Source organism: Triticum dicoccoides, chromosome 6A (assembly GCF_002162155.2).
Source record: "Triticum dicoccoides isolate Atlit2015 ecotype Zavitan chromosome 6A, WEW_v2.0, whole genome shotgun sequence".
Classification (NCBI taxonomy): Eukaryota; Viridiplantae; Streptophyta; class Magnoliopsida; order Poales; family Poaceae; genus Triticum; species Triticum dicoccoides.
This window is the reverse complement of record NC_041390.1, coordinates 217,055,400-217,081,091: the sequence shown is the minus strand read 5'-3', so window position 1 is coordinate 217,081,091 and position 25,692 is coordinate 217,055,400.

The following is a 25,692-nucleotide window of genomic DNA, read 5'->3' as shown; positions in this document are numbered from 1 at the left end:
CCTTGCTGGGCCTCGGCTCAGCTGGACACCGGGCCAACCAGGCCGGCCCTGCCTCCCCCTCACTCCCCTTATCCCCACCCCGACCGGAACTCTAGCCACCCACTACCCCCACGAACCCCTCTTGCTCCCTCGTCTCCTTCCCCCGACTAGATCAGGATCGGGACCCCGCCGCACGGACGACCACCGTCGCTGACCGCCGACGTCGTTGCCTCCCCGACCCGAGCCGGTGCCCCGCCACCTCAACGTCATCGCCCAGGGCCTCGACGCCCCGTCCGTGACCACGCCGTCGCCTGACCCCGCCAGATTGCGTCACCGCCATTGCCTTGCGTCCCCGCCTCTCCCTCGCTAGACCTCCCCAGGCCACGCCGCCCCGATCCCCGGCACCGGGGGTGAGCTCCTGCGACCCGCTTCTCCTTTCCCCTCCGTCCCGACCACGTCCGCCGTGCTTTGCCTGCGCCTTGGCCGCGTCTCGTGCACGCCCGACGCTTTAGTCGCCCGCGGTCCCAGATGCAGCTCGCGACCACGCCCGGCGCCTCGTCGTGCTCCCTCCTCACCGAGCCGCTCCCCTGCACATCGTGAGCACCTGGCCATGCCCTACCACGACCAGCACCGTCCATGCGCGAGATCTACCACGCCCACTGCTAGCCCGAGCTCCAGTCGCTGCTGGCATCGACGTCGATGCCGTTGTAGGCCGCCTCCATGCCTACCATCACCACCATCCGAAGCATCGCACCTCTAGCTCCCCAACTCATCAACTCGTGCTCAAGTCCATCGCCTGCAACACCGTCCCCATGCGCAACCGCCGCGCGGTATGGTCGTCGAAGCTGCGCCAGCGCGCGCAGCTCATTTAGGCCGGCCCTGTCTAAATGACAGGTGGGCCCACCAAGATTAGATTAGTTGCTAATCTAATAACCGAACCCACTAAGCCCCCCACTCACTACTGGGCCACCCCTCTACTAACTGAAATAATTAAAAACCTGTTAATTAAACTGACCCAATGAGTAGTGGCCCCTCCTGTCTAGTTTGACCAAGTCAAAATGTTGACTAGGCTTGCCTCGGCCCATGACAGATGGGTCCCATTGGCCTCCTTTGACCAATCAACTCTGACTAGTCAACAGCCGACTGGGCAGTTGACTGGCCCCACTGTCACCCACTAAAGCAATTTTCTGTGTGCCCTTTTTGGTGCACATAACAGTTTAGATTAATAATATTTTGAAATAAATTAAAATCCAGGAATTTGGAAAATCATTTAAAACTTTATACATGAATGTTGCTCAGAACGATGAGACTAATTCGAATACGCAGTCCATTTGTCCACCACACGTCCCTAGCATAGCGAACGTGCAAAATTTCACCTCCGGTTCATCTATCTGAAAACGCAAAACACCGGGAATATTTTCCCGGATGTTCCCCCCCTTTGTCGGTAGCACCTATTACCGCGTTAGGGCACACCTAGCACCGCACATTGTCTTGCCATGCATCATCATGCTTATGTATGCATTATATTTATTGTTTCTTCCCCCTCTTCTCTCGTTAGACACCGAGACTGACGTCGCTGCTACCCAGTACGACTACGGTGTTGACGACCCCTCCTTGTCAGAGCAACCAGGCAATCCCCCCTTGATCAACCCGATATCGCCCATTCTTCTCTCTACTGCTTGCATTAGAGTAGTGTAGCATGTTAGTGATTTCCATTAATCCTATCCTGATGCATAGCATGTCTTTTCTACTACTGTTGTTACCTTTACCTGCAATCCTAAATGCTTAGTATAGGATGCTAGTATTCCATCAGTGGCCCTACTTTCTTGTCCGTTTGCCATGCTATACTAACGGGCCATGATCACTAGGGAGGTGATCACGGGTATATACTTGCATACATATTATATGATACATGTGGTGACTAAAGTTGGGTCGGCTCGTAGAGTACCTGCAAGTGATTCCGATGTGGGGGTTGAAAGGACATGTGGTTCCATCCCGGTAGTGGTGGGCCTGGGTTCCCGACAGCCCCCGACTGTTACTTTGTGGTGGAGCGACAAGACAGGTTCAGACCACCTAGGAGAGAGGTGGGCCTGGCCCTGGTCGGTGTCCGAGGTTACATCAATTAACATGCTTAACGAGAACTTGGTATTTGATCTGAGTCTGGCCACTGGCCTATACGCATTAACCAACTACGCGGGAATAGTTATGGGCACTCGAAGTCGTGGTATCAGCCGAAGACTTCTTGACATCAGCGACTGAGCGGCGCGCGCCAGATTGGACTGGAACGCCTGCTCTTGTATTAGGGAGGCTAGGTCTGCTTACAGGCTGCGTTTGCAATGTGCAGGTGTGCAATGAGCGATGGGCCCAGACCCCTGCGTGCGACCTCTCTATTGTGCCTATGTAGGGCTGCGACGTGTTGATCTTCCGAGGCCGGGCATGACCCAGGAAAGTGTGTCAGGCCAGAGGGATCGAGCATGTTGGGTTATGTGGTGCACCCCTGCAGGGAAGTTTATCTATTCGAATAGCTGTGTCCCTCGGTAAAAGGACGACCCGGAGTTGTACCTTGAACTTATGACAACTAGAAGTGGATACTTAATAAAATACACCCTTTCAAGTGCCAGATACAACCCGGTGACCGCTCTCTCACAGGGCGACGAGGGAGGATCGCCGGGTAGGTTATATGCTATAGGATGCTACTTGGTGAACTTACCATCTACTCTCTTCTATATGCTTCAAGATGGAGGCTGCCAGAAGCATGGTCTTTGATAGGACTAGCTATCCCCCTCTTATTCTGGCATTCTGCAGTTTAGTCCATAGATACTACCCATTTCATTGATTCCAATGCATATGTAGTGTAGATCCTTACTTACGAGTACTTTGGATGAGTACTCACGGTTGCTTTCCTACTTCTTTTTCCCTTTTTCCCGGTTGTTGCGATCATATGATGGAGTCCAGGAGCCAGAGGATCCCGAGGATGATTATATGTGGAGTTCGACTTCGAGGAGTAGTTAGGAGGTCCCAGGCAGGAGACCTTTCCTTTTCGATTGTTGCTACTTTTGTGCTAGCCTTCTTAAGGCAGACTTGTTTAACTTATGTCTGTACTCAAATATTGTTGCTTCCGCTGACTCTTGTGTATTTGAGCTTCTGTATTCGAGCCCTCGAGGCCCCTGGCTTGTAATATAAAGCTTATATTATTTTAATTTGTGTCTAGAGTTGTGTTGTGATATCTTCCCGTGAGTCCTTGATCTTGATCGTACACATTTGCATGTATGATTAGTGTACGATTGAATCGAGGGCGTCACAAGTTGGTATCAGAGCTGACTTTTTGTAGGAATCCCCCTTCCACACTCCTTGGTTGAAGTCGAGTCTAAACATTGCAAAACTTTTACTAACATGGTTGTGTGTCTTATGGGCCCACATCGTCATTGGGTGGTATTAGGATCTTTTACTCCTCATCTATACTCTGGGACTCTGATCTCTCTTCTATTCAGGTTAAATGATTTAACTAAATTTGACTCTAGGCTCTCATAACTACTTCCTCCCGGACAGCCCCTTATTATAGATGATCGCCTGCCCCGCCAGAAGATTCTAAAGATACTCTCCTACGTTTTCCCGGGACCCTTATGCCCTTCACCGTTGCAATCTCTACCGCTGATAAATCGTTATGGATAACTACCTGCATTTGTCGTTCATACCTTCATCCCCAATTGCTCTTGTTATTACAAGATTCCCTGAAACATTCCAATATCCTGAGAATCCATTATGCCTGTTGCCTTGCAGCTCCATTTCCGCTTTCATACATCTACGGATAATTCCTCACACTCATCGAGGATTTGTTCATTCCTAGTTGATCTTGTGTTCCACAAGATACTTTGAAATACTATCCGGTCTTTTGATAATCCATTGCCAACTATTGCTCTGCAAATACTTGTCTGCTTGCATTATGGTTACTTTCCATATGTCTAGCAATATTCACGAGCATCCTTTGTCACCATTATTTTGAGTCTGTGATCCAATATGTTTGTGAATGCTCGCAATCATCAATCCAACCCAGAATTAATCCTTCCGTCTTAGACTTTTAAACATGAGCTGGATCTTGACCAATCAAATTACCATCGATTGTATCCCTAATCCTACTCAACTTATCCATCCTAAATTAGAGCGTTTCCTTATGATCCCTTGATTTGGAAAACACAATTCCTTTCCATTTAAGCTTTGAATTAGTTAGCTGCTTCTATAATCTAATGCATATGCATTGTTTCTTCCTTTAGTTGAGTACCGATGCTTACATCAGATCCCTTGAGGACCATTGGATCCCTTGTTGGATTTTATCCGACAACCTCCCTGATATTCAATCACTTTGGAAGTTCTTTCCCTGATACATAATGCCATTGGTAAATCCTATTCTCTGATTTGGCCAACCATGCTCTGCTTTCGAGCTGGTGATATTTAGTATTGAAGCTTGTGGTATATGTTTCCGTGATGCCCCGATGAGTTGAACCTATGCCTTCCTTAATATGTGTGAACTCAAAAGTTTTCACGAGTCATACTCTTCTAGTATTTTGCTAGATAAAATTTCAACACTACGACTTCTTCGAAAATGAGAAGTGAATGAAAGTTTATGCATTGAAGAAGTGGGAGTCGACCTTGAACCTTTGTATTCATGCCCATGCACACGATGTAGAACTTATCATGGAAGCTGCTCGTAAAAATAATTACCCCCTTGTTATAAGTTCATCTTGTATCCGTGGTTTGATCACTTATGATTGTGGTTCCAACCATAATTTCTTCCTTTGATTCCATTTCTCAGACAATTTAAAGCACTTGTCTTCTATAGATCAATACACCCCACTTCAACCTTTAATTTGATATGCCTTCAAATATTGTCCCCCTGGTATCTCGAGGATATCATGCCATTGCACTACATCTTATGAATTTATGCTGGAGTAATACCTTTCCCTATCATAGTCACTCCATGACTTCTGGGTTGTCGTCAACCGAGAACACCGAATAGTGAATCGAGTCCACACTGCGATTCGACAACTCTTAGTAATCTTCATTGCTTACGAGTTTGTACTCGATCATGTCATTCCCAGCTGATTGACTACATCATCATTGTCAGGCTGACTGCTTGACCGTTCTACATATGTCCTTCATCCCCGATACACAATCCCGACCGTTCTCTAAGATTACATCAAACTTTCCACATCATATTTTTTGTCTTGAGAGACAGCTCCGAATTCTGAGATGGCATCTTATCTATGGTTATAGTAACCTTTTGCTTCACCATTCCCTTGGTGTGATGTCGTCGCCGACCGATTACATCTTCTTGAAACCTCTCGATAAATGTGTCGTGATCAACATCAACATTTTAACTTCTTCCAAGACGTACATTGAGTTCCTGAGGAGAAATTCCATGCTTGCCCCCTCGATGATTTGTGTTAACATCGACAACATTCTTGATTTCCCTCCCAACACAAAACTTGTTCTACTTTTGCGTTGCACCTTGAGTTCCTTGCTATCCGACTTATGTTATGCTCTACCTTGGAGTATTACCATCATTTATGACAAGAATTTCGTGAGAATTTCACCACCTCTTATGAATTATTGAAGCAAGTAATACTTCTCACCATAACCTTTCCTTCTTGGTCCACGTGTTGATTCTAACCGGGATACCAACAAGTGAACGGTGCTGCTTGGATTCTGTACTTGTAGCAACCCTATTGCTTTGAAGTTGATGGTCGATAGTTCGTTCTTAGACTATTGGTTATTGAACCACCATTCTAGCATTGATCATGCTACCTAAGCCCATCTTCCGGGTGCACCTTTCAACCAATGTTTACTTGCATATGTTTTCCTCAGGCATACATCATTATATCATTTGATCTAACAAATGTTATCTCCTTGTTTACATTATTGAGGAGATCCATCTTTTTGGAAATCTCGATGAGTTGTCGCCAAGTCCATCCGCCACCTCCTCATCCTCTCCTTGGCTTGATGATGAACTCTTGTTTCAAAACTCACTTCCATAGTTCATTTATCGAGAATCTTACAATGTCATCTCGTCGATTTGTGTTGCACCTCTTCATCCCAGGCATCCTGAGTCTGAGGTATCCAGACAGCAATCGGATCTGCATCTCGGTCAGATATGATGGTTGGAACATATTTCCAAGAGTTATAACATCGGTCTCTATATAACTCGGTAAGGTGATGTCATGCCTAGCACACCTGGCCGGAGGACCTGCTGTTATAGTTTCCTTTTTAACAAGGATATCCATTGTTCCATGAGGAAATTATAAGAATTATTCTATCAGTTGTTCCTGATGGATCCTTTGTGTATCCAAAGTCCGACCTTTGCTTGAAGACCGTGTAAATGCTATCTCGAAGCATGTATGTGGTACTCCTATCATCAATAAGAACATTTGAAGCACAATGCTAAAATTTTCTTTATCAATTATCCAAACACTGTTGTTTGGCTAATGTCATGAAATTCCTCTCCCCTTACCTAAATGGTTACATACTTGGATCCCTATCCTTAATATCTTGCTCTTCCTTTCCTTGGGAAAGATATACTCTAATACTTGAGTAGAAACACCTTTTCCTTTCCATTGGTCTGATTAATGTAATAATCACATTTTCCTTTCCATTGTTTGGCTAACCTTTCTTGTGACATATGTGATATAAGCAGTAATGTTTCCCAGCTTATGTAAACACCTCAGTGTACCATCATGTCTGGTGTAACCCTGTTACTACTGTTGATGACATTCCGGTAGCCACCGATGGACGAGAACTTTGCCTATTGGTCCGCCTCGTTCAACGAGCAGGAAATGGTTATCTTCGTCCCTTGGCCTTGGTACCAATGTTGTTGCTGACATAGCTGACAGACTATCCTCTGACTTGCCTTGCTTACACGATCGTGCAAGATGTCAGCGTCCTTTGGACCTTCAACCCACATGGTGGGCCCATAACCCACAGATCCACATGATCGAAACCTGACTCCCCTGTACACCCCCTGTTTCCATAGTTATTCCTAACACATGTATTTGTATGTAATTCACGAGCCACCTTCTGAGAGATCACCAATTCTAGTATCAGACACAATACTTATTCCCATTGCTCTAAACCCCTTTCACTTTGTTTCAGGCAACGAACGATTGCCTATCCGCTTGAGACTTCGTATTGCACCTTCTTACCTTTATCTCGATGACTTTCTTAAATATCAACTCGAGAGATGCCTCTATGCCTTGTCCACGAAGATAGCCCCCAGGTACCTAACATGTATTGGGCTCCGCCCTTCTCAAGTCTTACCCCTTGTCTTTCCGTAAGTACAATGGAGATCCTGAAGAAAGGATGTTGCTTTCATCATGATGACTTGAAGTAGAGAAATGAAGAGATCAACATAGTGGATCGACCTCTGCGAGAAGAGCAACCAAGAACGAGAAGATCTGTTAGAACTACGTAACCAGAATTTTCCCTCTTACTCTACCTTTTAAATCTCGAGACGAGATTTCTTGTAGTGGAAGACTTTGGTGCACTAGAGCATGTGCTTGTAGTTCAAATTTTAATTATGCACATTAAATGCCTAGCAACTCAATTAATGCATAAAATTGCCAAACGAACCCGAAATAATTCCAAATATAAACACGACACTCATGTAGTTGCATGTTCACTGTACATAAATGTTCTAGCATACACTTCACCATCCTTTCCCTCCGTAACACCATTTTGTCTTTCAAAACATAATGAAAAAATTAGGTATACCACAAACAGTTTACTAGAAAGAATCGTGTGGGATGCGATATAAAATATCTTGGTGCACCATCTTGTCTGGCTTACGCAGGAAGCTTCATCGTCTACAGTCGACCGCCCCCGCTGGAACCACACTTGCGCGCCAGTTTCTCGTGGCGCCGAGCGAAAAAGCCACCGCGGAAATATCTATCTCCCTGCCCCTTCCTCCCACCAAAAGCCACATTTCCACTGTTCCTCCTTGCTTTCCAAGTTCAAACCTTCACTGCTGCTTACTGGTAGCTTAGTCTCCTCGCTGTCGACCCTTCTTCTTGTAGCGCCGGCTCCTTGCTGGCTACCCTTCTTCTTGCAGCGCTACCTCCTCGCCAACGACCCTTCTTCTTGCAGCGCTGCCTCCTCGCCAGCGATCCTTCTTCTTGCTACGTGGCCTCCTCACCGCCGACCCTTCTTCTTGCTGCATGGCCTCGTCGATATGCTCAAGCAATCCACACCCCACCCACACCATCCTCCTACTTTCTCGTCCCACATGCCCCGACCGACGGCGCTACACCTTCCGCCGAAAGCACTGTCCCCCTCCTCCAATTAAGCGCTGCCCACAGACATTTTGCACGCGGTATAACATGGAGCTCAGTAGCATGCGGCCGTACACGCGCATGAGGTCGCTATGGCTGCCATGCGTGCCGACCGCCAGATCTTGGAGGAGCACCTCGTCTTCGAGGCCACCGTAGACACCGCCACGTGGTTGTCTACATTAAAATAAAGTTCGTGTTGTTTTCTCGAGGCCACCGCCAATGCCTTCTAGTGATTTGTCCTATGTAATGTTAATATGCAATCTGATGTTCAGTTAACAGTTTGGTCCTCTGAAATGTAATGTTTAATTAACACTTTGGTCCAACAATTGCTACATTTCGTAGTACTGTTCTCAAGCATTCTTTGTTTTGTTAATTGTCTTATCTTCTAGTACATGTTTCTATTCTGCAATGTCGTGCTTAGTTAACTATTTTGGTTCATTTGGTCTGCTGTCCACTTAATTGTTTGGTTCAGTTCTGCAATTTGATTTTCATTTGTTGTGGGTACAATTTTGTATTGTTATGCATGTGACACCAATTGAATTTGGCTGTACTTGATACATATTCTACTAATACTATGGCAACTCTTAGTTAACCTGATCAAGATCTTCCTTATGTGTGTTGCAGGGAAACAATGGGAGACACTGCAGTTTACCATCGAGGTTTGTTCAAGCATGGTCCTTTGGCCAATAGCACATTATTGTGCAGTTGCAGGAATCATTCTAATATTTAGGTTTCTTACAATTTGGTCTTGCACATGTAGGTCCTACTGTCACAGACTTAGACCCACTGTTCGACCCATTTTCCATATGGGGAAATGAGATGTCCATGAATATCAATCAAGTCAAGAAACTCATAAAGATTGTTAGGATGAAGAAACTTGCGACGAATAATAGCAAGATCTTTGTTTGCATAATGAAGAAGACATCAGTCAACTATAGGATGGTACTAACTCTTTTACCTTGTTTTTACTCCTTACGCCATTTCAAAATTTATAACGGCGATTTATGCATATCTTTGTTTTCAGTACTTTTCAAAGCAGTTCACCGATGATTACCTCTCAAACCACCTGCATGGTCAAGAGGCGAGGAAGGTATTCATTCAACACCCACGGTAAAATATTGAAGTCTTGCTGAAGAGGATGAAGGTTGGGCGGGCAATTATCCATAGCCACTGGCCTAAAGTTGCAAGGACATTCAACATCACTGAAGGCTCAATATCTTCCTTCCGCTTCTGCAATTTCCCAGATGACATTCATCTGTCTATTTACCATGTATGATGCTACTTTCCAAAGGTTTTTGATGTTGCATGTGAAACTTGGTGCTGTTGTGTAATGGCGTAACTGAGTGCCAAAGCTATCTGATGTAATTTGATGATGAAATCTTGGTTGCTGTTATACGGATATGAAATATCTGTTGTGTTTTATAAGAAATATCAATTTGATTAGTACATGCATTATCAATAATAGACTAATTACCCTGGTTATTGGGGTTTTCTATTGCAGACGATTACTCAGACAGCACCGTGGGCGATGAACACAAACAACCCGCACAGTTTCTAGAAAGTAGGTGTGTTCGATCAACTAATAATCACACACGGCTTCCGGTAGAGAACTGTTTGCGTTAGGCCACCTTGCACAAATGTTTCCACACAAAAAATTGTCTGTGATATACATATGAACAGAAATGATTTTCTAGGATTCACTGTGTGGGATGTACATATGAACGGAAACAATTGGGTTTCCATGCCCCGCCAGATCGCACACGAGCTCATTTTGTGTGCTAGGTGGGCCTATCCCTGATGGTTTCTGGGTCGTGTGGGAAGGACCCCCCTATCATCCACACTCACTTGGCGACGGCTCCAAATTCCATCATGGAAAGGGGTTAAAAGCCATTTGTATAGCACGTCGTTGTACCAGTGCGTACTCTCGTGCAATGACAAGTGAATAAACACTCATCTTGAGAATAACACATCTAGCAAGGAAACATATCAGCGACCCCTACCGTTTCATGAGCCGTACGGGCACACAAAAAGTAAATTTATTTTGAAAATTAGAGATGGCACATAAAAATTTGCTTAGAACGGCAAAAGAATACCGCATATAGGTAGGTATAGTGGACTCACATGGCAAAAATGGTTTAAGGATTTTGGATGCACAAGTAGTGATCATACTTAGCGCAAGTGAAGGCTAGAAAAAGATTGAGAAGCATCCAACCAAGAAACAAAAATCTCATAAGCGAGCATTAAGCATAATTAATATCGAATAATGCACCACAAGTAGGATATAATTTCATTGCATACCTATTGACTTTCATGCTTTCATAGGGAATCACAAACCTTAACATCAATATTCTTACTAAAGCATAATTACTCATCAAGATGACTATATCATCATATCGCAATACTATTACAAGGAATCAAGTTTATTTTGTCCAATGATCTTCATGTAAGTTTTTACCATATCTCTCTTAAATAACTATCACTTTGGGACTAGTTTCATAAGTTGCTTTTGATGGCACAAACAAATCTAATTGAAGAACATTAACGCAAAAAAATTCTTATCTCAAAATAATATAAGTGAAGCATGAGATAATTTCTTAAAAAATTACTAACACTCAAATAAATCTAAGTGAAGCATGAGAGCATTGCTTCAAAAATAATAAAGCACACCGTGCTCAAAAAGATAGAAGTGAAGCACTAGAGCAATTCCATAGCTCAAAAAGAATAAAGTGAAGCATAGAAAGCAATTCTAACAAATCATAGAATAATTTTGGCTCTATCAAATAGGTGTGCCCAGCAAGGATAGATGAATTAAAATAAAAAAGAAAACAAGCAAAGACTCATATCATACAAGACGCTCCAAGCAAAACTCATGATATGTGATGAATAAAAATATAGCTCCAAGCAAAATACTGATGGTCGTTAGAAGAAAGAGGCGATGCCACTCGGGCATCCCCAAGCTTAGTTGCTTGCTTCTCTTTTAGATAATAGCTTGGGATGCCATGGGGTATCCCCAAGTTTAGGCTCTTCTTACTCCTTATTCCTTCATCCATCCTGATCTCACACAAAACTTGAAAACTTCAATCACACAAAATTCAACAAAACCTTCATGAGATCCGTTAGTATAACAAAGCAAATCACTACTATAAGTGTTGTTGCAAAACCATTAATATTTTATTTTTGCATTATATTGATACATCTCCAACGTATCTACAATTTTTGATTGTTCCATGCTATTATATTATTTGTTTTGGATGTTTAATGGGCTTTATTATACACTTTTATATTATTTTTGGGACTAACCTACTAACCCAAGGCCCAGTGCAAATTGCTGTTTTTTTGCCTATTTTAGTGTTTCACAGAAAAGGAATATCAAACGGAATCCAAACGGAATAAAACCTTCGGGAGAGTTATTTCTGGAACAAACGTGATCCAGGGGACTTGGAGTAGACGTCAAGAAAGAAGCAGGGAGGCCACGAGGTAGGGAGGCGTGCCTGCCCCCTGGGTGCGCCCCACCCTCGTGGGCCCCTCGTAGCTCCACTGACCTACTTATTCCTCCTATATATATCCATATACCCCCAAAAACATCCAGGAGCACCACGAAACCCTGTTTCCACCGCCGCAACCTTCTGTACCCAAGAGATCGCATCTTGGGGCCTTTTCCGGAGCTCCTCCGGAGGGGGAATCGATCACGGAGGGCTTCTACATCAACACCATAGCCTCTCTGATGATGTGTGAGTAGTTTACGACAAACCTTCGGGTCCACAGTTATTAGCTAGATGGCTTCTTCTCTCTCTTTGGATGTCAATACAAAGCTCTCCTCGATCTTCTTGGAGATCTATTCGATGTAATTCTTTTTGCGGTGTGTTTGTCGAGATCTGATGAATTGTGGGTTTATGATCAAGTTTATCTATGAACAATATTTGATTCTTCTCTGAAATCTTTTATGTATGTATGGTTATCTTAGCAAGTCTCTTCGAATTATCAGTTTGGTTTGGCCTACTAGATTGATCTTTCTTGCAATGGGAGAAGTGCTTAGATTTGGGTTCAATCTTGCGGTGTCCTTTCCCCGTGACAGCAGGGGCAGCAAGCCACGTATTTTATTGTTGCCATCAAGGATAAAAAGATGGGGTTTATATCATATTGCTTGAGTTTATCCCTCTACATCATGTCATCTTGCCTAATGTGTTACTATGTTCTTATGAACTTAATACTCTAGGTGCATGCTGGATAGCGGTCAATGTGTGGAGTAATAGTAGTAGATGCATAATCATTTCGGTCTACTTATCGTGGACGTGATGCTTATATACATGATCATGCCTAGATATTCTCATAATTATGCACTTTTCTATCAATTGCTCGACAGTAATTTGTTCATCCACCGTAATACTTATGCTATCTTGAGATAAGCCACTAGTGAAACCTATGGCTCCCGGGTCTATCTTTTATCATATAAGTTTCCAATCTATGTTACTTTGCAATCTTTACTTTCAATATATATCATAAAAAGACCAAAAATATTTATCTTATTATCTCTACCAGATCTCACTCTCGTAAGTGACCGTGAAGGGATTGACAACCCTTTATCGCGTTGGTTGCGAGGTTCTTATTTCTTTGTGTAGGTACGAGGTACTTGCATGTAGTCTCCTACTGGATTGATACCTTGGTTCTCAAAAACTAAGGGAAATACTTACGCTACTTTGCTGCATCACCCTTTCCTCTTCAAGGGAAAACCAACGCAGTGCTCAAGAGGTAGCAAGAAGGATTTCTGGCGCCATTGCCGGGGAGATCTACACACAAGTCAAGACATACCAAGTACCCATCACAAACTCTTATCCCTCGCATTACATTATTTGCCATTTGCCTCTCGTTTTCCCCTCCCCCACTTCACCTTTGCCTTTGCCTTTTTCTTCGCCTTCTTCATGTATGTCTTTTTGTTTGTGTTTCCACGTGCCTTCTATTTGCTTGCATCTTTGCTCACTAAAAATCTATTGATATGGATCCACTTAAAGTGTTCTATTTGGATCATCTTTGGTACTTATGCGCTCGTGCCGAAACCCCAACTAGCCTAGTTGATGGGAAATCTTTAGATGAGCATGCTCATTTTGTGCGTCACCGTTTGTCTGAAAAAGGGAAACTCTTATGGGATCAAATGAACAAATTGTTGTGTTATTCTTTGAATCTTTGTGAAATTTGTGATTTTACTTGTTGCTCTAAGAACCCTAAAAACACCTTCCCTACCTATGTGAGTTTAATGAAAATGAAATCTTATCTTCTTATGCAAAGGGTGTTTATAGTTACTATGATATTGAACAAATTGAAGAATTTGTTGCTTTTAAGGGTGCTTATGAAGTTTCTTCTTTGATTGAAAAGTATGATATTACTCTCTACGAATCTGAAAATCTTGACATACTTAAATATTGCTATGAAAACTATGCTCATAATGTCTATGTCAAAGAATTTATTAAAAGAATGATCGTTGCTTTGGAAGAAAATAATGGTATGCATGAATCTATAGATATTTATGATTCCAATGATTTGATTGAAATATCCCTTGATGAACATGATGCTTGCTATTCTTGTGGCCATGATGCCAATATTTATGAAGATGAATTTGCTATAGTTCCTTATGTTAAACATGAGATCGTTGCTATTACACCCATACTTGATGGTTCCTTCGATGAAAAGCATGATTGCAATGATGTTATTATAAATTCTATTAATGTCAATTGTGCTAATAATATGCAAAACCCTAAGCTTGGGGATGCTAGTTTTGCTATAACTACTATTTGTTGCAACTATCATGATTGGGGTGATTCTTCTTTTGATCTTGAAAATTTATTTAAGCCCCGTGATGAATATGAGATTGATAATAGTGTTTGTAATATTATTGAAAGTGGGTTTGGAAGAGTGTCAACATTAGATCCCACATATTTGGAGGATGTTCAATCTTACGAAATTTTTGATAAAGGTGGGTTTGGAGAGGTCATGACTTTAGTTAATGTTAATCCCACTATTTTGGAAGAGTGTCAACTTTGCATGCATGTGGATCGTGTTGAAAATATTTTATGTGGTAGCTATTTTGTTGAATTTTCTTATGATCCCACATGTAATTATTATGAGAGAGGAAAATATGATTGTAGAAATTTTCATGTCACTAAATCGCCTCTCGTTATGTTGAGATTGCTATTGTTTCTTTTTCACTTCCTTGCATATGCTAGTTTTTGCTTGCTATGATAATTTGTTTGAATATAAGATGACTATGCATAGGAAGTATGTTAGACTTATATGTGTTTGTTACGTGTTTTATGATGCTCTCTTTGTGCTTCAATTCTTGTCTTCCATGTGAGCATCATCGAAATTGTCAATGCCTAGCTAGGGGCGTTAAACGATAGCGCTTGTTGGGAGGCAACCCAATTTTATTTTTGTTTCTTTCTTTTTGGTTCTGTTTATTAATAAACAATTCATCTAGCCTCTGTTTATATGTGGTTTTATGCTTTTAATTAGTGTTTGTTCCAAGTAGAACCTTTGGGAAGACTTGGGGGAAGTTTTTGCAATCTTGCTGTAAAAAACAGAAACTTTAGCGCTCACGAGTTTTGCTGCCATTTTTACTGGACGGTGAGATTAGGTTGATTATTTTTTAACATGATTAATAGACACATTACTCACGTCCACCAATTTATTTCAGAATTTTTGGGGTTACAGAAGTATTCGAAACCTACATATTACTACAGATTGTTCTGTTTTTGACAGATTCTGTTTTTCGTGTGTTGTTTGCTTATTTTGATGAATCTATGCCTAGTATCGGAGGGTATGAACCATAGAGAAGTTGGAATACAGTAGGTTTAACACCAATAAATAAAGAATGAGTTCATTACAGTACCTTAAGTGGTGGTTTGTTTTCTTATACTCACAGAGCTCATGAGATTTTCTGTTGAGTTTTGTGTTGTGAAGTTTTCAAGTTTTGGGTAAAGATTTGATGGATTATGGAATAAGGAGTGGCAAGAGCCTAAGATTGGGGATACCCAAGGCACACCAAGGTAAAATTCAAGGACAACCAAAAGCCTAAGCTTGGGGATGCCCCGGAAGGCATCCCCTCTTTCGTCTTCGTCCATCGGTAACTTTACTTCATGCTATATTTTTATTCACCACATGATATGTGTTTTGCTTGGAGTGTCTTGTGTGATTTGAGTCTTTTATTTTTAGTTTACCACAATAATCCTTGCTGTACACACATTTTGGGAGAGACACACATGAATTGGAATTTATTAGAATACTCTATATGCTTCACTTATATCTTTTGAGCTAGATAATTTTGCTCTAGTGCTTCACTTATATCTTTTAGAGCACGGTGGTGGTTCTATTTTACATAAATTATTGATCTCTCGTTGCTTCACTTATATTATTTTGAGAGTCCCTTAGAACATCATGGTAATTTTCTTTGGTTATAAAAGTAGTCCTAATATGATAGGCATCCAAGATTGGTATAATAAGAACTATCATAAAAGTGCATTGAATACTATGAGAAGTTCAATACTTGATAATTGTTTTGAAATATGAGGATGGTGACATTAAAGTTGTGCTAGTTGAGTAGTTGTGAATTTCACAAAAACTTGTGTTGAAGATTGCAAGTCCCATAGCATGCACGTATGGTAACCGTTGTGTAACTAATTTGAAACATGAGGTGTTCTTTGATTGTCTTCCTTATGAGTGGCGGTCGGGGACGAGCGATGGTCTTTTCCTCCCAATCTATCCCCCTAGGAGCATGCGTGTAGTGCTTGGTTTTTGATGACTTGTAGATTTTTGCAATAAGTATGTGAGTTCTTTATGACTAATGTTGAGTCCATGGATTATACGCACTCTCACCTTTCCATCATTGCTAGCCTCTTCGGTACCGTGCATTGCCCTTTCTCACCTTGAGAGATGGTGCAAACTTCGCCGGTGCACCCAAACCCCATGATATGATACGCTCTATCACACATAAACCTCCTTATATCTTCCTCAAAACATCCACCATACCTACCTATTATGGCATTTCCATAGCCATTTCGAGATATATTGCCATGCAACTTTCCACCGTTCCGTTCATCATGACACACATCATCATTGTCATATTGCCTTGCATGATCATGTAGTTGACATTGTATTTGTGGCAAAGCCACCATGCATAATTTATCATACATGTCACTCTTTATTAATTACCCTTCCCGGTACACCGCCAGAGGCATTCATATAGAGTCATATTTTGTTCTAGTATCGAGTTGTAATCATTGAGTTGTAAATAAATAGAAGTGTGATGATCATCATTAATAGAGCATTTTACCAAATAAAAAAAGGCCCAAAAAGAAATAAAAAGAAATAAAAAAGGACAATGCTACTATCCTCTTTTTCCACACTTGTGCTTCAAAGTAGCATCACGATCTTTATGATAGAGAGTCTCTTGTTTTGTCACTTTCATATACTAGTGGGAATTTTTCATTATAGAACTTGGCTTGTATATTCCAACAATGGGCTTCCTCAAATGCCCTAGGTCTTCGTGAGCAAGCAAGTTGGATGCACACCCACTTAGTTTCTTTGAGCTTTCATACATTTATAGCTCTAGTGCATCCGTTGCATGGCAATCCCTACTCCTTGCATTGACATCAATTGATGGGCATCTCCCTAGCCCGTTGATTAGCCGCGTCGATGTGAGACTTTCTCCTTTTTTGTCTTCTCCACATAACCCCCATTGTCGGTGTCAAAACCAGCGGATCTCGGGTAGGGGGTCCCGAACTGTGCGTCTAGGCGGATGGTAACAGGAGGCAGGGGACACGAAGTTTTACCCAGGTTCGGGCCCTCTTGATGGAGGTAAAACCCTACGTCCTGCTTGATTAATATTGATGATATGGGTAGTACAAGAGTAGATCTACCACGAGATCAGACAGGCTAAACCCTAGAAGCTAGCCTATGGTATGATTGTATGTTGTAGTTGCTGTGTCCTATGGACTAAAGCCTCCGGTTTATATAGACACCGGAGAGGGTTAGGGTTACACAAGGTCGGTTACAAAAGGAGGAGATATCCATATCCGTACTGCCTAGCTTGCCTTCCATGCCAAGTAGAGTCCCATCCGTACACGAGACGAAGTCTTCAATCTTGTATCTTCATAGTCTAATAGTCTGGCCAAAGGATATAGTCCGGCTGTCCGGAGACCCCCCTAATCCAGGACTCCCTCAGTAGCCCCTGAACCAGGCTTCAATGATGATGAGTCCGGCGCGCAGTATTGTCTTTGGCATTGCAAGGCGGGTTCCTCCTCCGAATACATCACAGAAGGATTTGAATACAAGGATAGTGTCTGACCCTGCAAAATAAGTTCCACATACCACCGTAGAGAGAATAATATTTCCACAAATCTAATCTGCTGACATGTTTCGGCTACACGACATTATGCCACGACCCGGTAATTATTCGAACCGTTTTTTTTTTCAACCAGCCTCACACATAACGTGAGGCGGTTTCTTGACACGTCTTGTCAAAGCAGAGATCGTGCTCCCCTAATTACGAGATTCTCATCAATACGGTCGTGGGTAACCCAACTGTATCTAGGACTCCTAGATTATAGGCAAGTCCCAAACGGCTACGGAGAGGACGCTTGATATTCACCCTCTTTATAAAGGGACAAGGCTTTTACTTTTTTCCCTCCTGTGCTCAATTGAATCCTTCCCCCGCCTTGAGTTCTAACACCCAAAGCCCAGGTCAGGTGCTCCGGATCTTCAATCATGTCCGGATCTAGCCTTCAAGGCCGGTGGATGCCCTCCTCCGTTACGGAAGAAGACATCAAGAAGTTGAGGGAGGCCAGATACCTAACCGCCGAGGTTTCGCATCGGCTGCCTGCTCGAGGGCAGGTCGTCCCTACTCCTGAACCCAACGAAGACGTCGTGTTCATCTCCCACTTCCTCCGAGGTCTAGGCCTCACTCTGGATCCCTTCGTTAGGGGGCTGATGTTTTATTACGGGCTAGATTTCCACGATCTGGCCCCGGACTCCTTTCTCCACATCTCATCATTTATTGTTGTATGTGAGGCCTTCCTCCGCATTACCCCTCACTTCGGCCTATGGCTCAAGACCTTTAACGTGAAGCCGAAGATGGTCGAGGGGCAGCATGTAGCGTGCGGAGGCGCATTAATAAGCAGGATTGCCGGAGCTCCATGGCCAAAGGGTTCTATTCCAGAGGTGTCCGGATTGTGGCAACGGGAGTGGTTTTACATCACAGCTCCCAGAAGTGCCAAGTGGGTGGCTGCCCCTGCTTTCTGCTCAGGCCCTCCACCACAACTGATGTCATGGATTAGCAGAGGGCTGAGCTGGGGTCCCACCAAGGACGTGCCTATACTGCCAAGCCGCATTCAAAATCTCTTCAAAGGAGATTTCAGTTTGATTATGGTAATGCAAGTCATGCTGGTTCGACGAATCCAGCCATGCAAACGTCGGCCTCTTCACGTGCGGGAGTTTAACCCAGAAGGACCGCGCGCTATTCAGGATTTCCTCGGCCTGACGCACGAGGAGATGTATAAATCATTCTTCAGACCCCAGATAGAGTGTCCGGATACCACCGAGGACGTGGGCCTGAGCAGCAACCGCACCGCCGACCAAGTAAGTTATCCTCTAGCCGAACACACCGTCTTTCATTTATCATGAAGTTATTCTGAGAAATCGCTCTTTGACCAGGACTGGATAACAAAGGCGAAAGTGATTCGGTGTTCGGCCCCCCTTCCTGAGGGTTTGGAAAATCCGGTACTGGAAAAGATGCTCAAGCTAGCACCTTGCCCGGAGCCCTCAAAGGAAGACAAAGGAGGGAATAATGAGGGCGAAAGCGGGCCTCCACCACTACCTATTCCGACCGAGGGAACGAGTGCCTCCATGATGGAGGATAACCGAGGGGAGGAATCGGACATTCTCTCACCCCGGGGAAGGGAGAGAACTACCTCTAAAGATCCGGAAACCAAGGTTTCCAAGCGGGAGAAGAAATCTCCACCGGAGGGTCCTGCCTTGGAGGGTGCTCTTGCCGCACAAAGTATGCGCGGGGATCAGCCCTCTAACGAGCCGTAAGTAATTAAAAAGTACTTTAATAGTGAAGATATATTACCTTACTTCTGAGGAAAATAACCGAAGTATTTATCTTGCAGTTCAGATCTTTACCCCTCTCAGCAGAGCTCGTCTTCGGGGATCTTCTTCCGGAGATGATGGAGAGCGAAACGCCTCCCCCAGACTCCTCCGCTCAAGAAGCGGGCGACCTTGAAGTGTCGTCACAGAAGGCCTCTCCGGATTCGGTGAGGCCAGAAGATAATCCTATAGTCACCCGAAGTCCCCAGCGTCCGGCTCTCGAAGAGAGCAAACAGAAGAGTCCGGCACCGTCTGGTATGCGGTCGGACGTACTGAGAGAGCTGTTGGAGCGAGCGGCCATCTCAGAAGAACACCGTACATTGATGGGTACGGTGATGGAAAGGATCTCATCCGCCGAAAGCGGGTTGCATGATGCCTTTATGAGTCTACTGACGGGCTTTGAGGTACGAAAAATGATGTACATTTGTGATGGTACCGCACATTTTTAGGTGTGCCCTTTGTAGATAGTAGCCCCTGAGACTCTGGTTGTCGCCGAGAATGACGGCGAACAGAGGATCGTAGTTCCAGGCAATAACCATACCGCTTTAATGTGCAGGTAGTGGGAGCTCCAGTGGCTAGCCGGACTCATGAGTTTGCCAAACTGGAGCGGCAACTGGATGCGGCGGATGTCGACATCGAGCTTGTTAACAAGAGGCTTGATGAGGCACAAGGTAAGTGTTATTTTCTGGTGAATGCCACATAGTAAGAGCAGCATGATGCCAGTATCTTTAATATGTTGTGACTGCAGATGGAGCTGCCACCGTGGAAACCCTGCGGGCAGAACTTGCCCGAGCCAAAGAACAAGCAAGGATTAGTAATGCGACTACTTTGAAGGCGGCCGAAGAGTTGAAAGCTGAGAAGGCTGCGCATTGCGAGAGCAAAGAGAAGATGGCCGTAAAGCTAAAAGACACTGCTGACCGTTGCCAGTTCCTTGAAAAATAAAACCGAGCGAAGGCAACAGACCTTGAAAAGGCCACGATGGCGAACAAAGACACCCGCTCTGCTATGAGAGCGAAGAAGGAGGAGCTGCGTGAAGCCGGGGATATTGTGGCTGGGAAGCCCTTCATGCTGCGGAGGAAGTTCGGAGATCCACGGTATGCCCCTCTGGATCGGCTGTGGAGTTCGACAGACGCATATATGGACTTGGCGGCGAGCGCTGCCGATGCGGCCAAATACTTCCAAGGTCAAACAGATCGTGAACTGGACAAGCTTTTCTGGACGCAATTCAACGTTCCAGAGCGTCTGCTTCCATTGACTGATCAGCTAGCCGAATGGGCCGAACTAAATAGGTTGTCCGGACTCGCCATGAGGTCTGTCGTGGATCAGCTGTGGCCGGAAAAGCCGAAGTCGGACAACTATTTCAGCTTAGTGCAGCAGTTCCTTGGTGTGGTGCCGCGCATCATTGCGATGAGGAGGTCGGCGTGCATAGAAGGCTCACGGATGGCCCTTGCCTCTGTTAAAGCATACTGGGCGGAGATGGATGGTACCGCTGTTGCGGCGCAGGGTTCGGCCATAGGCCGAGTGGCTGCCGAGCACTATTTCAAAGAGGTTCTCAAGGGTGCTCGTTTGATAGAGGCCCAGTGCTCGAAGAATATTATGTTTGAGTGACATGTATTCCCATTGTAAACACAATGTTTTTATGAAATTTATTAAGGCTGTGTTTATACTTTTCCCTGAAAGTAATATGATGCCTCCTGTGCGGCCGTTTATGTATACATGTGTATAACCTGAAAGATTGCAGTCGTCGGCTTCGGCCCCCACGCAAATAATGCGGAGGTGTTCGCAGAAGACACATGTTCACACTTAACCCAACATCTTGGTCCTATTAAGGAGGTGATAGCGCAGCGAACAAGGCAACCGGACTATTATGCTTTAACACTTACACTTAGCCATAGGAGTTTGACGGTGGGGCTACTATATAGCCCCTGTTGGCTCCGCACTCTCCCGAATTTGGGGTGCGTACATGCCTGGCCGGGAAATGGCCCTTCGTTAATACGGAGGAATTCTAACATTCCGATAGGTCATCGAGTGGTTGACCAGTCTCACGCTATATCATGACAGTCAGTTTTCGGCTTTTTCTACTGAGGTGCTCGTCCGGATGACCCGGGGCACAATCGCAGTAGTTCTCCTAGTGCTACCTTAGCCGATAGAGGGGAACGTAAGGTACCAAAACATAGGAGCCGGGCAAACCCAACATTTGACCAAAGACATGATTCGGAGCTGATGCATATAAGTCCAAACTCGCGACGCTGAACACTCCCTAAGGTATTCGGTCTTTATGGTATAAACCGGGCCTAAATAGTGCCCTTTGTAAGAAGCCCCTGGTGTACAGGTACATGCATTATTCTGACGTGGCCACATGCCAAGACGCCAGCATCCTTCTCAATTGTACTGAGAATCCGAGGGATGTGTATCAACAAGAGACAATAAAAAAGGTTGACGCAGGGTCTTAATCTAAAAAGAATCATTGGGACGGGTCCCTGCTGCACGTCTGCGCCTGTGTCTCCGTTGTGCCGTATCCTGGACGGGTGTAGCACGGTGGTCATCTGTAAAAGAGAGGAACTTAGGTGAAAAGTTGTCATGCAAAAAGGTAGGTTTTAAAGAAACCATGTAAATTTCAAGATGAGTAAAAATTGCCACTTGTCTGCGCGCGTTGAGCCCCTTGTGTTTATGAGAGGGGTGTGGCATCAAACCTGTACGAATTTCATATAGCTACGCCGGACTCGTCTAACTGTGTCCGTGGTCTTGATGACCTATCGAGTACTTTAGTTGGTGAGGCCATTTTAGTGTGCGGCTGCCGCGACAGCCGCACCCTCCTCGGCGCGCAGGGATCGCTCAATATTTCCATTTACTATAATGATGCCACGTGGACCAGGCATCTTAAGTGTGAGGGAAGCGTAATGCGGTACTGCATTAAAGCGAGCGAAAGCTTCGCATCCAAGTAGTGCTTGATAGCCACTTTGGAACGGAGCAATGTGGAAGGTTAAATTTTCGCTATGGAAGTTATCGGGGAAGCCGAATATAATTTCTAGTAGCAGGGAGCCCGTGCAATGAGCCCCTGGGCCTGGCGTTACTCCTTTAACGGTAGTATTGCTGAGGCAAATTTTCGTTGGGTCTATCCCCATTTTGCGGATTGTGTCCTGATATATCAAGTTTAGACTGCTGCCACCGTCCATCAGGACTCGTGTGAAGTGGTATCCGTCAATTATTGGGTCTAATACCAAGGCAGCCCATCTTGCACGCCAGATACTTGCTGAGTAATCCCGATGGTCAAAAGTGATCGGTTGAAACGATAAGTGGCAGGGCTCCGCAGTGATAGGCCCTTGGGCATATTTATCTGGGAGTGCCGCTTTGTTTATCCCCTTGATCATGTGTAACACGTTGACTGTTTTGACTTTTGGTGGAAATTTCTTTATTTCCCCAGTGTCTTGCTTGAGAGGCTCATCCTCGTCTTCGCTTGGTGTATCCTCTCCCTTGTGTACGGCATTGAGCTTGCCGGACTGCTTGAAGACCCAACATTCTCTGTGGGTATGATTAGCGGGTTTACCCGGGGTGCTATGGATTTGACATATTTGGTCCAGAATTTTGTTGAGGCTGGATAATTCATCTCTGTCGCCTTTAGAGGGTGGCTTTTCCTGACCTGGCCGAGAGCTTCTGAATCTGGCGTTTACCGCCATGCACTTCGAGCTGTCTTCTTTATTCTGACGCTTATTATTTTTGCTGCATCATGATTTCCCGTTTTCATCTCTAACTTCGGATGTACTTGGGTCGCTGGTGCTGCATCTGGCTAGCCAGCTGTCCTCACCCGCGCAAAAGCGGGTCATGAGGCTTGTTAATGCTGCCATTGTTCTTAGCTTTTCTTGGCCGAGGTGTCTGGCAAGCCATTCGTCGCGGACGCTATGCTTAAAAGCTGCTGAGGGAGTCCTGGATTAGGGGGTGTCCGGATGGCCGGACCATACCTTCAGCCGGACTCCTGGACTATGAAGATACAAGATCTAAGACTTCGTCCCGTGTCCGGAAGGGACTTTCCTTGGCGTGGAAGGCAAGCTTGGTGATACGGATATGTAGATCTCCTACCATTGTAACCGACTTTGTGTAACCCTAACCCTCTCTGGTGTCTATATAAACCGGAGGGTTTCAGTCCGTAGGACAACATATAGAACAACAATCATACCATAGGCTAGCTTCTAGGGTTTAGCCTCTCCGATCTCGTGGTAGATCTACTCTTGTACTACCCATATCATCAATATTAATCAAGCAGGACGTAGGGTTTTACCTCCATCAAGAGGGCCCGAACCTGGGTAAAACTTCGTGTCCCCTGCCTCCTGTTACCATCCGGCCTAGACGCACAGTTCGGGACCCCCTACCCGAGATCCGCCGGTTTTGAAACCGACATTGGTGCTTTCATTGAGAGTTCCTCTGTGTCGTCGCTGTTAGGCTTGATGGCTCCTACGATCATCAATAGCGATGCAGTCCAGTGAGAGACCTTCCTCTCCGGACAGATCTTCATCTTCGGCGGCTTCGCACAGCGGGCCAATTCACTTGGCCATCTGGAGCAGATCGAAAGCTATGCCCCTGGCCGTCAGGTCAGATTTGGAAGTTTAAACTACACGGCTGACATCCGCGGGGACTTCGATCTTCGACGGATTCGAGCCACTGCCGAGCGCGCCGCACTATCACCACGAGCGTGATCTAGCTCTGCTGCCGAACAGTGCCCTAGAGGCCGCACCCGCATCAGCTTCGACCCTTAATTCGAAGCCAACTGCGCCGATCGAGGATGGGTGGTTGGACGCCGCCTCGGGGGCTGCGATTCCAACGGCGATCGAGCCGAACACCAGCCCCGCACTCCGCGAGACTTGTGACTCCAAGGAGCCGGACTCCTCTCCGGACTCCGAACCCTCCGCGCCCCTGCCGATCGAATCCGATCGGGTGCCGATCATGGAGTTTACTGCCGCGGACATCTTTCAGCACTCGCCTTTCGGCGATATTCTGAAGACACTAAAGTCTCTCTCTTTATGAGGAGAGCCCTGGCCGGACTACGGTCAGCAAGGTTGGGATACGGACGATGAAGAAATTCAAAGCCCACCCACCACCCACTTTGTAGCCACTGTCGATGATTTAACCGACATGCTTGACTTCGACTTCGAAGACATCGACGGTATGGACGCCGATGAAGGAGAGGATGAAGAACCAGCGCCTGTGGGGCCCTAGAAAGCCACCTCGTCATATGATGTATACATGGTGGACGCACCAAAAGATGACGACGAGGAGCGGAAGGACGCACCGAAGGCTTGTTCCCTCGAGAAGCAGTCAAAGCGGCGACACAAGCGCCGCCCCAAATCCCGCCTCGACAGAAATAATGATCACACAGACCCAGTGCTGGAGCTGGGCGAACCGCTGCTGGACAACGGCAATCCGGATAATCAAACCGAACAAACAAATTCTATCAAGGATAAGGGTCCGGACGACATAACGCCGGACAGGCACCCGGAGCAGCAGAATGCCCGTAAAAGGCTTGTTGCCACCATGATGAGTCTTAAAAAGCAGAAGCAAAGGCTCAAGGCGGTGCAAGACACACTCCAGATCAGATGGAGTAAAATACTCAACACAGCAGCGAGGTACGGCGACAATCGCCCCTCCAAGAGCTACCCAAAGCGGAAGCTGCTACCTGAATTCGATGAGGAGGCCTCAGACCCCCCACAACCAAATATCAAAGCAGCCACCTGGCCAGATAGACGACCCCTCTACCAACACAGAGCGGCATACAACGCCACTCACAATACAACACGCGACCCATGCGAGGGCTCGCACCCAAAGGACGGCGCAACAAGATCCATCTATGGACCACGCAAGCGCGCCCCGGCATACAATGCAACACAACAAACATCCGAACAACGCGGTACACCCAGCTACAGGGGTGCCGCACACCCCCTATGTTTCACCGATGAGGTGCTGGACCATGAATTTCCAGAGGGATTCAAACCCGTAAACATAGAGACATACGACGGAACAACAGACCCTGGGGTCTGGATTGAGGACTACATCCTTCATATCCATATGGCTCGAGGAGATGATCTCCACACCATCAAGTACTTACGCCTCAAGCTCAAAGGGCCAGCTCGTCACTGGCTTAAGGGCCTCCCTGAAAGCTCCATTGGACGTTGGGAAGAGCTCAAAGACGCCTTTTGGGAAAATTTTCAAGGGACTTATGTCCGACCTCCGGATGCGGACGATTTGAGTCATATAACTCAACAGCTCGGAG